Source organism: Anabas testudineus, chromosome 9, assembly GCF_900324465.2.
Source record: "Anabas testudineus chromosome 9, fAnaTes1.2, whole genome shotgun sequence".
NCBI lineage: Eukaryota > Metazoa > Chordata > Actinopteri > Anabantiformes > Anabantidae > Anabas > Anabas testudineus.
In genome coordinates this window covers 27,948,767-27,963,470 of record NC_046618.1, presented here as the reverse complement: position 1 = coordinate 27,963,470, position 14,704 = coordinate 27,948,767, and positions in this window count along the sequence as shown.

Below are 14,704 nucleotides of genomic sequence, written 5' to 3'. Positions count from 1 at the left end.
TCCCCTCGCCCTCCTCCCTCAGATCCCATAATGCATCAGTAATGTTCTGTCAGGTGAAGCATGATGGGAGAGGTGAAGCTCCTGGAGGGATGGAGGAAGGTAATTTCTGATCACAGGCAGCTTTTTCTTGGTTTAAAATTGTGAAAACAGATAGGAGCCCGACATTGAGCCCTGAGGGACATCAAACTTCTCAATGTCTCTGTTTCTTCTCTTTTCACATTTTTGTGTCACTGTTTTCATGGCCTGCATTTTGTCCTCATCTTTTCCAAATAAATTCTCCAAACCACAGAGTAGTTTTTCTCAAGAAAGAATATTTATTTGATCCAGTAGAAGCTCATACAGCGCTTGAAGAACATGTTAAGTGACACATTGGACTTGGGAAGAAGAAACTGAGAAACTGTTGCACTTTCTCTTACATTTTATTCTGTGCAGACATTGTTGTGGTAGGAGTTGATTAGTGGAAGGGCGGTGAAGTTAAAGTGCTGTAAACTAGCATGAGGTTTTTATGGTTGGTCTCAATTAAGATTTTTTTTGTGTTATTATTTTAGGCACATTATATTTGATATTATTATTTATATATTGTTAATACTCTTGACTTAGATGAAGATCAGAACACATTTTATGACGAATTAATGCAGAAAACCATGAAAGTCCAAAAGGTTTACATACTGTTTCTTGCCACTGTAAGTCACATGTAAATCTGTGGCTTTGTTCTGGGGGTGGAGCTGGACCCCCTACATGTTGTAGCTGTAATAGTCTGCTGGGGGACCTCTACTGATACACTGAGCTCCTCTCCTCTCTCCTTTCTCCTCTCTCCATTCAGATTCTACCATTTCATGTTGTTAACGTTGGGTCTTCTCTCTCCTGTAGTTGTATTTCCTCCTCTCTGTTCTCCTCTGCAGGTATCCTCCTCCTTGGAGCTGTATATCTCCAGTCCAGTTACTGGTCCTACCAACCCGTTCAGTGTTTTTGCTGAGTGTTCCTGTTTTTCCTCTCCACTGTCTCCTGGTGCTGCTCAGTGGGGTTGTTGGGTTTTCTATATAATTCTGTATACAGATATATTTGTAAGGTCTTACACCTTAAACACTGTAAAGTGCCTTGAGACGACTTCTGTTGTGATTTGGAGCTATTGAAATAAAATTGAATTGAATTGAAATGAGAGGAGGATGCTGCCCAAATTCTCAATCCTGGACAATCCCTCCCACCCACCACCCAGTGTGTTGCTGGACAGAGCAGCACGTTCAGCCAGAGACTGATTAACATCAAGTGCTCCACAGAGAACCATAGGAGGTCCTTTCTACCTATAGGCATCAAACTGTACAACTCCTCCCCCCTTCTGTAAAAAGTGGGGAACTAAACTGACCATCGTCATTAATTTACTCCACCCTGGTCTATTACTTTTGAGGTACAGTACATGTGCTTTCTACACCTGTACCGTTTGTCTGTGTTGCTGCATCATCCCTCCCTCCTCTCTGCTCTGTCTCCTGTAGTTTTCTTATTTATCACCAACGCTAATATCTCTCACCTCCCTGCTGAGCCTCACCTCTCTCCCTCACCTGTTCCCCTCCTCCTTCATCGTGTCTCCTCTTTCCTCCTCCCTGTCATTAACACTGAGCCCTGATGGATGCCGAGGCCAGGCCCGGCTCACCCCGTACATCATTCTCTTTCCTGTTGCTCAGTGTGGGGGTGGCAGTTGAAGTGGCCGTTTGGTCCCCTCCAGGGCCGCCTGCCATCTGCCGTTTTCCGGAGCCTGGTGACTCCCAACACCGCTGGATGAGGCGAGGTGATGATGGGAAGTAGACCTGCTGCTGCATTCAGGACCCACAGGAGAGGCTGTACATGTCACTTTCCTCCTAAAGAAGGAATGAGGTGCTGCAAGACAGAAAAGGCTGCACAAGGTTCAGAGTTCAGATGATCAGCAGAGCAGGAAATATCCATCAAGCCAACGCTGATTTTTATGTAACACACTAGAATTTCTCTGGTTATTGTATCATAGCCCTTTTATCCACACCCGATTTTCAGAGGCTCCAAGGTAATTGGAAAACACAAACATAATTACAAACATACACATTACTGCAGCTGATTGTTTCAGTCTCGTCTTCAGTAAATGAAAAGCTGCTGTGTTGGGTTGATCAGTGAAGAATATCTAATGGAGGAAGTCTTGGCTAGATTTGACTGTATGTTTAAGGCTGCAGTCCGTTGTCTGAATCTGTTGTGTAGCATTTGGCTGATTCCCGAGCAGAGAGTATAGTCCTATAGACCTCAGAATTCACCCAGATACTTTTATCAGCAGTCAGGTCATCTGTAAACACCTGTGACCCTGCTCCATTGGCAGCCACACATGGCCATACCATAACACTGCCGCCACTATGTTTGAAACATGATTTGACGCTTTGGATCATAAGCTGTTACTTTCTCTCTTCCCATCATCCAGTACGGGATCATCTTGGTTTCATCAGTCCAAAGAACTGCTCTGTTTTTTAGATGAAGTCAAATCTGGTCTTTCTGTTTTCAGTGTTCTACATGTCTGCACCTTGGTGTCAATTGTCTGTCCTTACATTTATAAGATGTCTTCTGACTGTAGACTTTGGAAATGACACGTGTTCTTGACTAGATGTTGTGAACAGGTTCTTCTCACCGTGGACAGAACTCTGTGATACTTACTTTGGTTGTCTTCCAGCTCTTTTGCTGTTGCTGAGCTTCCAGTTAATTCTTTCTTTTTAAGGCTGATCTAAACTGGGTTTATTGGGTTTTTTGTTTTGCCTCCCTGACGTGCAGAGACTCCCTTTTTAGACCTCACCTTGAGCGCTCTGTTGAAAGCTACCAATTCTACAGCGAGAATCACCTCCACGCCTTTTCTCTGCTTCATTTGTGATAGGACAGACCACACCTGGTGAAACTGCTCATCATAACTTGTCTAAAAAAGGGACAGTGTGTAAAATGTCTGTAGTTCCAGGATCATGTTGTAGTTCTGTATAGTAGAGTACAGATGCTAAATTCTACACGCTGTGCCACTGTTCAGGGTTTGACTGTCACATGTTCAGTTTGTGTTCCACAGTATGTTTAGTGTGTTAATTGTCGTATTTCCACTGTGCTGTGTGTTTTGACGTCTTCCTCTCCACCCTCCTGCTCTCAGTCTGAACGGCAGGTTCTGGTGCTGCTGCTGCTGGTGGTGATGATGATGATGATGATGATGCAGATTGACCACAGTCATTATCATTCACTGCACTCCCACAATCCTCTGCTCCAACTCCAATTACTGTGTGATTGTATGCTTGGCATGGAAAACATAATTAACAACCTGCGTCTCTGCCAACTCAAGCAGCCAACACACTGTTTGTGCAGAGCGTCGATCTGAACACAAACACAACAACAGCAGCAGCAACAACACAAACAGCTCCGTGTGTTCGGGTTCAGAGGCAGAGCGGTGGCTCCACACTCCCGCGAGGAAACCATGATTCTCCGTAATGGCGGCGGCGGCTCTGCGCTCTTCTCTCTGATGGACTGCAGGCTGCTCAGGGAGGACGCTTTGTGGTGTGGACAAGAGGAATTATGGGAGAGCACGCCAAGAGAGGCCCAGGGGGGGAAAGGATGGATATGTGTGTCTCTTTAAAACACACACTGAAGAATATCTGAGCATCAGAAACACAAATGTGCTTGCTGAAGGCTGTTAGAGCGCATGATGTGTAGTGCACGTGAATACGTGTGTGGTGGTGCACCCTGATTCATGTTAAAACATATTTTAACAACACACCAACTTATCATGTCACACTTTTGTCATGTTTTATTTTTGGTCCAGTTTATTTCCACACAGCCTCCCAGTACGTTCTGTGGGAGGAAAAACATCACTGGTGCTAATTATGAGCAAGTGAGCGACTAGATGAAGCACTTCCAGTTATTTCTAAATGCTGAACACAAACCTGACGCCTTAGAGGAGAGCAGGGGAACCGAACTCGCAAAATGAGGAACGTGCACGCACAGTTCAGCACAAACTAAGATTAAAGTTTCCAATAATGACTGAATGAATAGGAATTACTGACTGGAGTTTAAATGAAGAAATGCTTTTTTAATTTTTATTTGATTAATGTTCTGACAATAGAGATGTAGACAAAGTCCCCAGCTAAGTTAGATGGCATGTGCACAAACCATTAGGCTACGCGTGCACACCGAGGTCCGTCATCATTACCTTAGAGCGCTTGTGGAGACACATCAGGCACCAGACCAGAGTTAACCTGCTGAGCATGGCTGAATGGCTGCAGCGTGCTGAGCAGAGTTTCCGGAAAAGCTTGGAGATGTGATGGCCGAGCTCAAAAAGGCTCAACTATGGAAGGAGGCTGTCTGATCCAGCATCATGGTTCCTACACACAGCACTGCCTATAAAGGACATCAGGTCAGTCCACACCTACGGCAGGCTGCAAACAAAAAGTATTGGCTTTATGAGTGTATGGAGTTAAATCTGTTTGTTAATAAAAACCAAAGAGACGTGGAATCACCAACCATCCAACATAAACTGAACCTGAAATGACGACAATGATCTGCGATGTGACGTGTGAATGTGAAGAGTTGTGTTGTGGATCGGAGAACACAAAGCTGTAGAGTAGAGAAACAATTCATGTTAAGTATGTCTGAGAGTGAATAAACTGCTGTTTTGCAGAAACACAGACACCACTGTTGCCCGTGGACACATCCATCATGTCTGAATGAGAAAAGCGCCGTACACGATGCATGCAGCGGCCGTCGGGGCGTGTTTGTGTGTTTTTCCTGTGGATTCAGCAGAAAGAAGCTGCAGCTTCTTCTCCTCATATTTATCGGGTGGCAGCGAGTCGTTGCTGCTTATTTACAGCAGATTGTTTCTCCAGATGTTTAAGAGCGAGAGAAATCCCCAAACACCTAAACACACAGTCCTCTCCGTGTCCAGATGGAAGTCATTCTTTAGAAGACGCTGTAATCCTCCTCTCTGTGTGAGAGGAAGCAGAGGAAGGTGAAGTGAAGCGTCTCCTCCTCATCGTGTTGCTGATGTTCTCCAGTTGTGTCGACGTGTTTTCAGTTAAACTCGCTGTGATGTTAGAAGTGAAGACCTGAAACATTTGGGATGATTAGAACAGATTCGACCTTGTGACTCAGGTTTGTGCAGGTTTAATTAGGTGAGCACAATACTGAAATGTCAGGTTTTACCTTTCTGATTGAACTATTTTAATTGACCTGGCACAAAAAGAATAAATGTAGTCATTAAAAATTATTCTTTCAGGTGAGGTTTTTACTATCAGGAGATTTACTGTTAAATATTTATCAATCCTTTCTGAGGAAACTCGGTTTTCCAACATTATCATTATCATTAATTGATTTTATTAATAGATGGAAACTGGGAATTCAAACATTCCAAACAACAAGTCATCATAAGGAAGATGATGATGAAGATGATGTAATTTTTGGGGTGAAGTCAGGAAACAGCTTGTTCAGCTCAAGTCTGTCATTGTTTCTGTGCATGTTTTCAGTCAGCTGGGAGAGAGGCAGCCAGCAGAACCGACCCTTTAACATTTAGGGTGCTTCCACACCGGACTCAAGTTCCTTTTTCCTCTTGGTGCAGTTCGTTTTGTCCTGTGTGAACACGCTAATCGCACTCGAATGTGCACCAAAACAACCGCGCTGAGAAAATGAGGTGGTCTCGATCCGAATCACTTAGTGAACTCTGGTGTGGTCCTCCTGGTGAGAACCCGTACCGAACCAAAACAGGACCAAACGCTATGAATCGTATGATTTGAAGACTTTGGGTAGTTTGTAGATTTTCCTCTTTTTTGTTTGTTCACCAAAAACATGCTGTCTGATTAATGGAGGAAAAACATGGAGACGTGAGGAGGTGAAGTGTCTCACAGACACCAGGTCTGATGTAACGTAATAAACAATAATCACCGGGATCAAGGACCAACCTGTGTTAACATTAAACAATAATAACAACCTGTGTTAACATTCATAGTGAACTCATCTCTCTCCTGTCACACAAACGTACAGTAGAACAACACTTCACTTCCTGTATTTACTGTTTCTGTTCCCACGGCAGAAACAATCTGACCAATAAGAGGAGAGGTTCTCACGTAGTTTGAAGTGACGTGTTTTGGTTCGTTTGGATTTTTCTGTGTGTGAAATGAAACCGAACTGAGGAGAAACTGCTCCAAGTTTAAAAACTCATCCACTGATTCAGACCAAAGCAAACGAATTAAGGTGACCTTAGTGACCTGACGTCTTACTGACACTTCAGCTTCACCGTGCCTGTTGATCAGCTGATCAGACAGTGGAGAACGGGTGAAGTGGTTCTGGGTGATCAGGTAACACCAGACAGGTGTGTGTTTTTTATTATTTCCTTATTCACATGATTATTTCAGAAATTGTTTCAGCTACTAAAGGAAACTTTAGTTCTGAACCTTTGGACCTGTTCTTCACCAAACAGATTTTTCACTGAGACTAATTGTTTCAGACTGTTCCTCTGTTCACAAACAACAGAACTCTGATTTCCACTTTGTGTGAAGAAAAAAAATTAAAGAGAGCAAAACTTCGACATGTTTAACAAAGAGGTTTCATAATATTCCCCGTGCTTTTATTGGAAAAAACATCCAGCTCTGTGAAGTCCAAGTTTCCTGTGAGATTTCCACAAAACAAGAGCACATTTTCTTACTAAAGTACAATAAAAGCGCTTTGTTCTGTGTCTGTATCGCCGTGTCTCTCAGTCAGTGTGGGCGAGAGGGAGGAAAACAACAACACCCCCTAAAAAAGGGAAATGGCAGATTGATGAAAAGCCAAACTGGTCCCAGGATGACACGTTTGTCTTCTCTCCACAATATTAAAAACTCCCACACGTTTCAGGAGGAGGGCAGAATTAGCCTTGCCGGGACGCACTGTGAGCTGCTGTAATGACTCATTTGTTTCATCCTGACGGATGGATGGATCTCCGGATGGAGGAGGACCTCGTTTAAGAGAAGCTGCAGACGGAGGGCGAAGGACGACTCCACCGCCACGGAGAAGGTCGTCGGCTTGCGGGTTCAAAAAGATTCAACCTGGCGGGGTCGCTCTGAAAAAGATGAAATCCTCTCAAAAACGAGCCATCACACACACACACACACACACACACACACACACACACTGGTGGTGCCTCCGTGTCTTTGAAGCTGCTGTTAAATGCTGTGCAGGAGGGCAGGTGGTGCTGATGAATATTCACACACAGTCGACTCTCAGCTGCCAAACAAACCGCCTGTTCACTTTCTCTCACTTTCCAAAGTCTCTGAGATTCGTTGGCTCCAGTTTTCCTCCCATGCGACTCAGATCAGACCAGTCTGTGACCAGGCTCAGGTGATCGTCAGGTGGTCTACATGTCACCTGGATCTGAACCACACGCTACAGGGATGATGTCTCCCTGTCATCTCATGGCAGTGGGCTCTGATGGACGTCCAGGGCCACATGTTATTCTGCTGCCGCCACACTCACTATTTACCTGTTACGCCATCACATCGTCGTTTGTAGAAACCAGGTCAGTGGAGAACTCAGCTCAGAACTGATAATATAGTGTTACTGCCTTTCTGTAGTCAGTGAAAACTAAAATCCCTTCATTCATGAAACCCTGATTCCAGTTTATGGACTGGATTTGTTCCAGTCAGAACCAGAAATCAGTGGAAACATGTTGGTTGTCTCTAAGGAGAGTGAGGGCTGATGGGAAATGTGGTTTCATTTCTAGAAGAAGGAGCACTGACATAAAACTCACTGAGCTGCAGTGGAGCTGTTTACTCCCGCCCCAGTCCACATGGTCTGTGGTGGTCTCTGATAAATAGATCCTGAGCTGTCAGCACCTGAAACCTCCTCCACATTTGAGCCCTTATTGCTGCTCTTGTCACATCTGCATGGATTCAACCTGAACAGCTGCAGAACGCTCCGTCAGGGCTAAGGTGGAGAGAAGCCATCGTCGGGGAGACTGAAGAGGTTCTAGTGGTTCTAGTTTGTTGTGTTCTCCTCATCATCACGTAGAGCAGCCGCTGAAATCAGCCGGATAGTTCTGCAGCAGCATCAAAGCCTTTCTCTGTGTCTGCTTCTTCTTCTTCATGTTTGATTTAATGCAACACACTTCAGGATAGTGGACAGAAGAGCTCTTACTGCTGTCTCAGGTTTCACACCTGCTCAAAACTACTTACATTTAAGCATTTATCAGACGTTTTTATCCAAAGTGACTTACAAGGGTAAGCGTGAGGAGGTCTTGCCTAAGGACCCCTACTGGTGGTAGACCACAGCTGGGATTTGAACCCCAGTCTCCCACATGGAAGGTGATGATGTTACCACTACACTAACCAGCCGTTCACAGCACGAACCTATGATACTGAAACAGAGTAAAAGTGCAATGTCAGCGTATTGACTGGTCTGTAGTGGATCCTACAGTATCAGGTCAGCGCCGCGGTGGAGATAAACTCCTGCAGGTGGATCCATTCGATCAGAATATCTGTGACCATGACTTCACGTCCCCACCGGGTTTAAGAGGCTTGTTAATTAATTGTCTCTGAACCAACATCTGTGGTCTCTGGGGTCCAGAGACACATGGATCCTTACAGCAGCCGCAGCTTTTAATGATGAAGCATATGGAAAACAGCCGAGCAGAAGAAGAAGAGGAAGAAGAAGAGGAAGATTGAGGCTGTGAGCTGTGACAGAGCTGATCACAGAAACCAGTACAAATGTTACCAGACAGCAGAAACACTCTGTCAGACAGGATGAAGCTCGGCTGGTTACATGAAACAATTCACAGAATAACAAAGTGAAGTGAGCACTGAAGCTGAACTCACTTCACTACCTACCTTTGACTTCTTGACTGTCGCGTCGACCCGGCCGTAAGGCTGAAACACAGTCCATGGGGACTCTGGGTCCAGGACCGCCCTGATTAAGCCAGAACCACCAGAACTTAGTCTAAACAAAGAAAGCTCTCGTAGCTGATTAGCTGTGTGTCACCATCGAGTTTTACCGAAGCTCCTCTGTCACAGAAGAAACTGTGAGAGTTTGTGTAAAAACTCACACTTTGTCTCAGACTCGGATCTGAACACACATTTTTAGATTCAGTGTGACTTACACTTCCTGAGAATCATTATCTCTCCACCACAGACACAGGTTAGAAACCAGAGAACAAAGACAGTTCAGAACCTGTTTTTAACCGTTCTTCAGCGATTCTCTGACTGCAGCTGGTTCTCTGTCACTTTGGTCGTGTCTCATTCAGCTGCTGGACGGACGAAATAAAGGCAGCAACGGGACAGGACAGAACTCAAGGACCCAGAACTACGCATACCTGTAGAGACCTAATGGACTAGTTTGGGATTTTTGAAGCTGGTCTTGGTTGCAGGAGGATGTAAAGTACGTGTAGGTGTTTCTCTGCCCTGCACAGACACAGATGAGGCATCGCGGCCTTTTCCTCTGTATGACACTAGACTATAAGATGTAGTTCATTTCAGACAAAGGGTTTTTCAGGTGATGGTCTGACTGAGAGAGGAGCCCATGAATTTTGCTCCACGTGGACGTCTGCTCTGACTGTTTAAAGTTTTGACCAATGCTTGTTAGCGACTGAACATGGAACATGTTGGAGAAAGTGTCTCTGGACTCAGACAAAGATGGTTTCTGAGGGAAGATGCTCCACTCTGTGACACTGCGGTACTTTTGCCAACATCCCCTGATTGTCAGTGACCACCTGTCATCATGAAGCAGCTCACACATCACAGTGCAGCAGGAAGCTTCAGACGGTTACTGCAGTGTGTTCGTCTCCTCCTGTTCATCCTACATCTGTGCTCCTGCAGAGACTCCACCACAGGAACAGATTCTTCCTCCCACCTTCACTGGAAACAGGCCTGGTGTGTGTGTGTGTCTTTATGGGTGGTCTCTTTATGTTTGCTCCGTTTCCCTCCAGCAAACATTGGATGTAACAAAACCAGGGGACAAAATAAGAGCATTACTTTTTAAAGATGTGTCCTGAAGATGGGAGACGGTGATGTGCGCTGACAGCAGCTGCTAATTGGAGTAAATTAATTTACCTCGGGCGCCGATGTTCGCACAAAGCGCCGCTCGCCGCGTGAATAAGTGATGATCGGCAGCGGCTGTATAAGCCCTGACTTTTTAAATCATTTAACGCCGCAATCTGCTAATTAGCAGGGAGAAAAGCCAGCTTTCAGCCACAATTAAGATAGGCCTCTGTCAGTCAGGGGGGGAGCGCTTCATTTATTCATCCTCTGAGCAGATGCTGAGTGCAGTGGGGGTTTGGATGGAGAGGGAGAGCTCAGGGATCTGAAGGACTTGGAAGGATGGGGAAGGGAGGGTGGGGGGAGAAGTTTTCCAACACCACCCTCCTCACCACCACCACCACCACCTCCCTCCCCTCTTCTTCTTCTTCTTCTTGAACCTCAGAGAGGCCCCACCACCAGAGCAAAAGAGCTGCTATATGAAGGGGTGGGGTGGGGGTTAGATGATTTATTGAACCAGCGCCACCTCTAAGACCCCCCCCCCCCCAGTTAAAGTCCAGTTAAAAGACACTGTCTGTGCTCCGGGTCCCATTGGATCCAGTTTGTCTGAATAAAGATAAAAATGGTTCCTCCTTTAAACACAAACGGCAGCAGTGACAAACTGTCTGTTTGAAGAGGAGACATCAGTCTGAGATGGGGGTGTACAGTGGATCACGGGAAGGGGGGGTTCAGGAGATCAACGCCCGACATCGTCTCTCTCTCATTACGACACGGAGCAGCGCCTCGGCCCGACCCGGTCAATTTATTCACTCTCAGGCCCGGGGAGTCCTGCCCCGGACATCCGGAGCCGAGCATTATCGCTGCTCAGCACCTCGACATGGAAATGAGCAGCGGGCTGGAGGTGATGAATATGTTAAAGAGGAGCCCGAGGATTTATGTCCCTCAACGAGCGGGGGGTGTTTGCATGTTTATGCAGAGAAGTCTGGTCCGCTGGCTGCTCGTTATTTATTGTCAGGCCAGGACAAGGATTTAAAGTAACAGTGGTGGAATGTAACTAAGTACAATTGTACAGACTTGTGATACTAGTACTTTACTTGATACTTCCATGTTGTTCTGCTACATGCAGAAACAGACTGGGACCAAACAGCCAAATTAGCAGTAGCAGTAAAACTGAGGCTGTGCTGAGGGAGGTGCTGTTACCTGTTATTGCAGTTCCAGTTGGACCTTGTAACTTTAAATAAATTTCAATTCAATTCAATTTTATTTGCATAGCTGGACAGGATGGTAGGACCAGTAACTGGACCAAAGAGGAGGAAACCTGCAGAGGAGAACAGAGAGAGGGAGACAGAGAGGAGGAAACACAACTACAGGAGAGAGAAGACACAAAGTTAATGACATGAAATGGTAGAATCTGAATGGATAGAGGAGAAAGGAGAGAGGAGCTCAGTTTATCAGTAGAGGTCCCCCAGCAGACTAACCTATAGCAGCAGAACTGCTGGGGAAGGGGGGGGGGGCTATACTTGAGTTGTTTTACTCCAAGAGATTTGGTGAGATTTTGGTGTGACGCTGCGATTGACGAGGCCTTCACCTCCTCTGTTTTTCAGTTGGACTGGATGTTTGTTCTGTCTGGTCTGGTCCTTGTACAGTTCTGCAGTGATTATACTTGGATTACTACACTCTAGAAGGCTGCTCCCGACGTTCCTGGATGTTCTCACACAGTTTGGCAGCACTGCTGATGAAACCCCCCCTCCTCCCATCCCTAAAATAAAAAAATAAAAGCCCTCACGCTTCCTTCAGAGGCTGAAGTCTTTCACTTTGATCTGAAAGTCTTTGCAGCCTCATTGACTGTAATGAGATCTGGAGAATCCGTGAGGACGGCGGGGATTTGACGCCGAGCCGAAAAAGTCCGGCCGGGGAATCGGCAGCGGGCACAAACAAAATCGAAAAAGGAGAGAGAGGAGGAGGAAGATCTCAGATGGCTTGGCAAGCGGTTTGCCTTCACCCCTCCCTTCCCCTCTCCTCCATCCCAATGTTAATTTCCCCAATGTCTGAGATTCCAGGGTGGGTGTTGGGGGAGGATGGGTTGGCACCGAGGCTGCTGGATGTTTCTCTTTGCAGCAGTGTCCCCAGACGAGGAGGCGGCGTTTCTGTAATCTCACCAGCTGACTGCCGTCCAGTCCATTAATCAGTCAGTCAAGGTCTGAGAGGCCCAGAAGACCCAAACACAGCCCGAGGTGGGAGGTGGGGTGAGGAGGGGAGGAGATGTCCGCCAGCTCCGGGTCAAGGAGACGATGTCGTGTCACAGCGCTGATACAGAAGCATTAACAGTGTTTTTGTTGTTGTTTGGTCCCTGAACGCATCACAGCGTCTCCACTGTCTCCCGTTAATCAGCAGCTCCGCCAATCACAAGTCTGAACCTGGCAGCCAATCAGGAGCCAGTTTATCAGCAGCTAATGTGGCTGAGTCTGAAGTCAGAAAGTTCGCAGCACTACTGCGTTATGGTAGCGTTACTACTACGTACTGTAGTACTACCGTAGTACTGATAAACTGGCTCCTGATTGGCTGCCAGGTTCAGACTTGTGATTGGTGGAGCTGCTGATTAACGGGAGACAGTGGAGACGCTGTCTACGTACTGTAGTACTACGTACTGTAGTACAACGTACTGTAGTACTACGTACTGCTAACATTAACGTCACCGGCAGCAAGTCATTTATCTTTTTAAATATAAATTCACCTGAATTTAAACTAGTATCAAACCTGTTTCTTCCAAAATGACCTTTATTGGTCTTTGTCTCTACAGAACAGTTCAGTGAGACGTGTAGTACATGTGGAGAGTTTCCTTTGAAGGATTTTCTGAGCTGAACACATCTAGAGCCTCTGATTTATTTTAGGACCTGTCCATATCTGACGTGTTCAGACGTCCGACCAACAACCCAAAATATATTCACTGTCATGTGAGTTTAATACAAATACCAACAGGATTTTTGTATTTTAAGAGTTTTATTTTTATTACTTTTACCAGGAGCGTCTGTCTGTGACCCACTGCTGTTGATTTTTAAACCACCTGACCAACAGTTAATACCACCGTCACCACATAAACTCCTCTTGTCTTCCTGGGTGTGCTGGATGTCACGCTGCAGTTTTTCATTTATTATTAACAGGCGTGTAAATAGGGGGGGGGGGGGGGGGGTAAATTCGACCCCCAGGCCTCTGGCTGGATTACTGTGATTGTGTTTTTGGCTCTTTGTCTGGAGACGCTTCGCTCCCATCAGCATCAGTTCAGGTTTCCACCCTAAGAGGCTGTGACCCCCCCAACGTCCTCATGACCTTCTTCATTTGACCCCAACGCTTTTTCACTTCTTCTTTGTGTTCAGCAGCATCTGAACGTCACCTGAGCACAAACAGGAGCTACGTATTTCTACCACAGTGAAGGAAACACGTCAAACCCTGCTACTAGAAGTTTAACCTGTGATGAAGAATGAAATCGTACAGGACTGTTCGTAATTCTACAGGATACAGTCACTGAAACATCAGCATTTTTAGGTTAAAACCTTCATTTCAGTCACAGTAATGAACAAACAAGATGCGCTGGAACGAGCACATCATTCAAACACACACAGCGTGTGACGCTTCGGCTCCTGACGCCAGCAAAAGGAAACTGCAGTGAGGAGCTGCATGAACCACAAATAACAGATCTCTGAAGACTTGGGACAAAGAGCGTGATAAAGCTGGAAAGAGTTAGCAAGTGAAGTCAGAGAGCTCAGGTCCACAGTTTGATAGAAGGTGATTTAAGAGAAGTGAACCTCTGACAAAGACGAGCACAGATTCTCTCTGTTCCTGTTACAGATTAGTAAATCAGACTTTGATTTTGTGCTCATGAATCATGTGAAATCTCAGACTCACTGTGACTCTGCCTCAGACACCTAACGGGCCATCTGAACTGTGTTTTCTCACTCAGTCCAAAGGCGGCTTTAAAGTCCACGTAAAAATCAGCGCAAACAGGAGGCGACAGGTGACTGGTTTTTATGCTGCAGGTGAAAAGAGGAGAGCAGAAAGCAGGTGGGAGGGGCTGGCTCCGGAACAATGTTCATGTTCTTCCTAATTAACAGGTGCACAGATCTTCACGCTGCATCCAGAGCTCCTGGTTGGTTTAGTCAGGTTGTTCCATGCAGACATTGGAGCAGTTTGCTGTGATCCTCTCTTCTGGTTCGTCCTGGTCTTCAGTGGAAGTGACGAGAACAAAATCCACAGACCCTGATCTGTTCTAAAGTGAGTCTCAACAAGTGTGAATTGTGCAAAGGTTTGGTTTCACAGATAGATAGATATATGTCAGACTTTATTCATCCCACAATGGGGAAATTCTTCTGTCTACAGCAGCAAGGCGACATTAAACAGGACAACAGTATAGAAAAAGCAGTATAGACTGGACAGATCTCTACTTAGTGTGTCTCAGTCAGTACCTGAGTTAAACCTTAGAATGTGAGTGAGCCCTAAACGATGATGTCTTCTTACAGTGTCAGTGTATTGATGGATCTTTTAAAGACCAGTCCCAGCACTTGTAAAAACTGAACCTAGACACACACACAGGTATGTGGAACCTCTGGGTGACAGTGTGTGTGTGTGTGTGTGTGTGCAGTTTAATTAAAACAGTGTATGAGTAGGAGAGGTCATTAGCGCAGAACAGATGGGGCCCCGGTTGCCATGGAGACGCTCCAGGTTGTTTGCGGCCCTCCCTG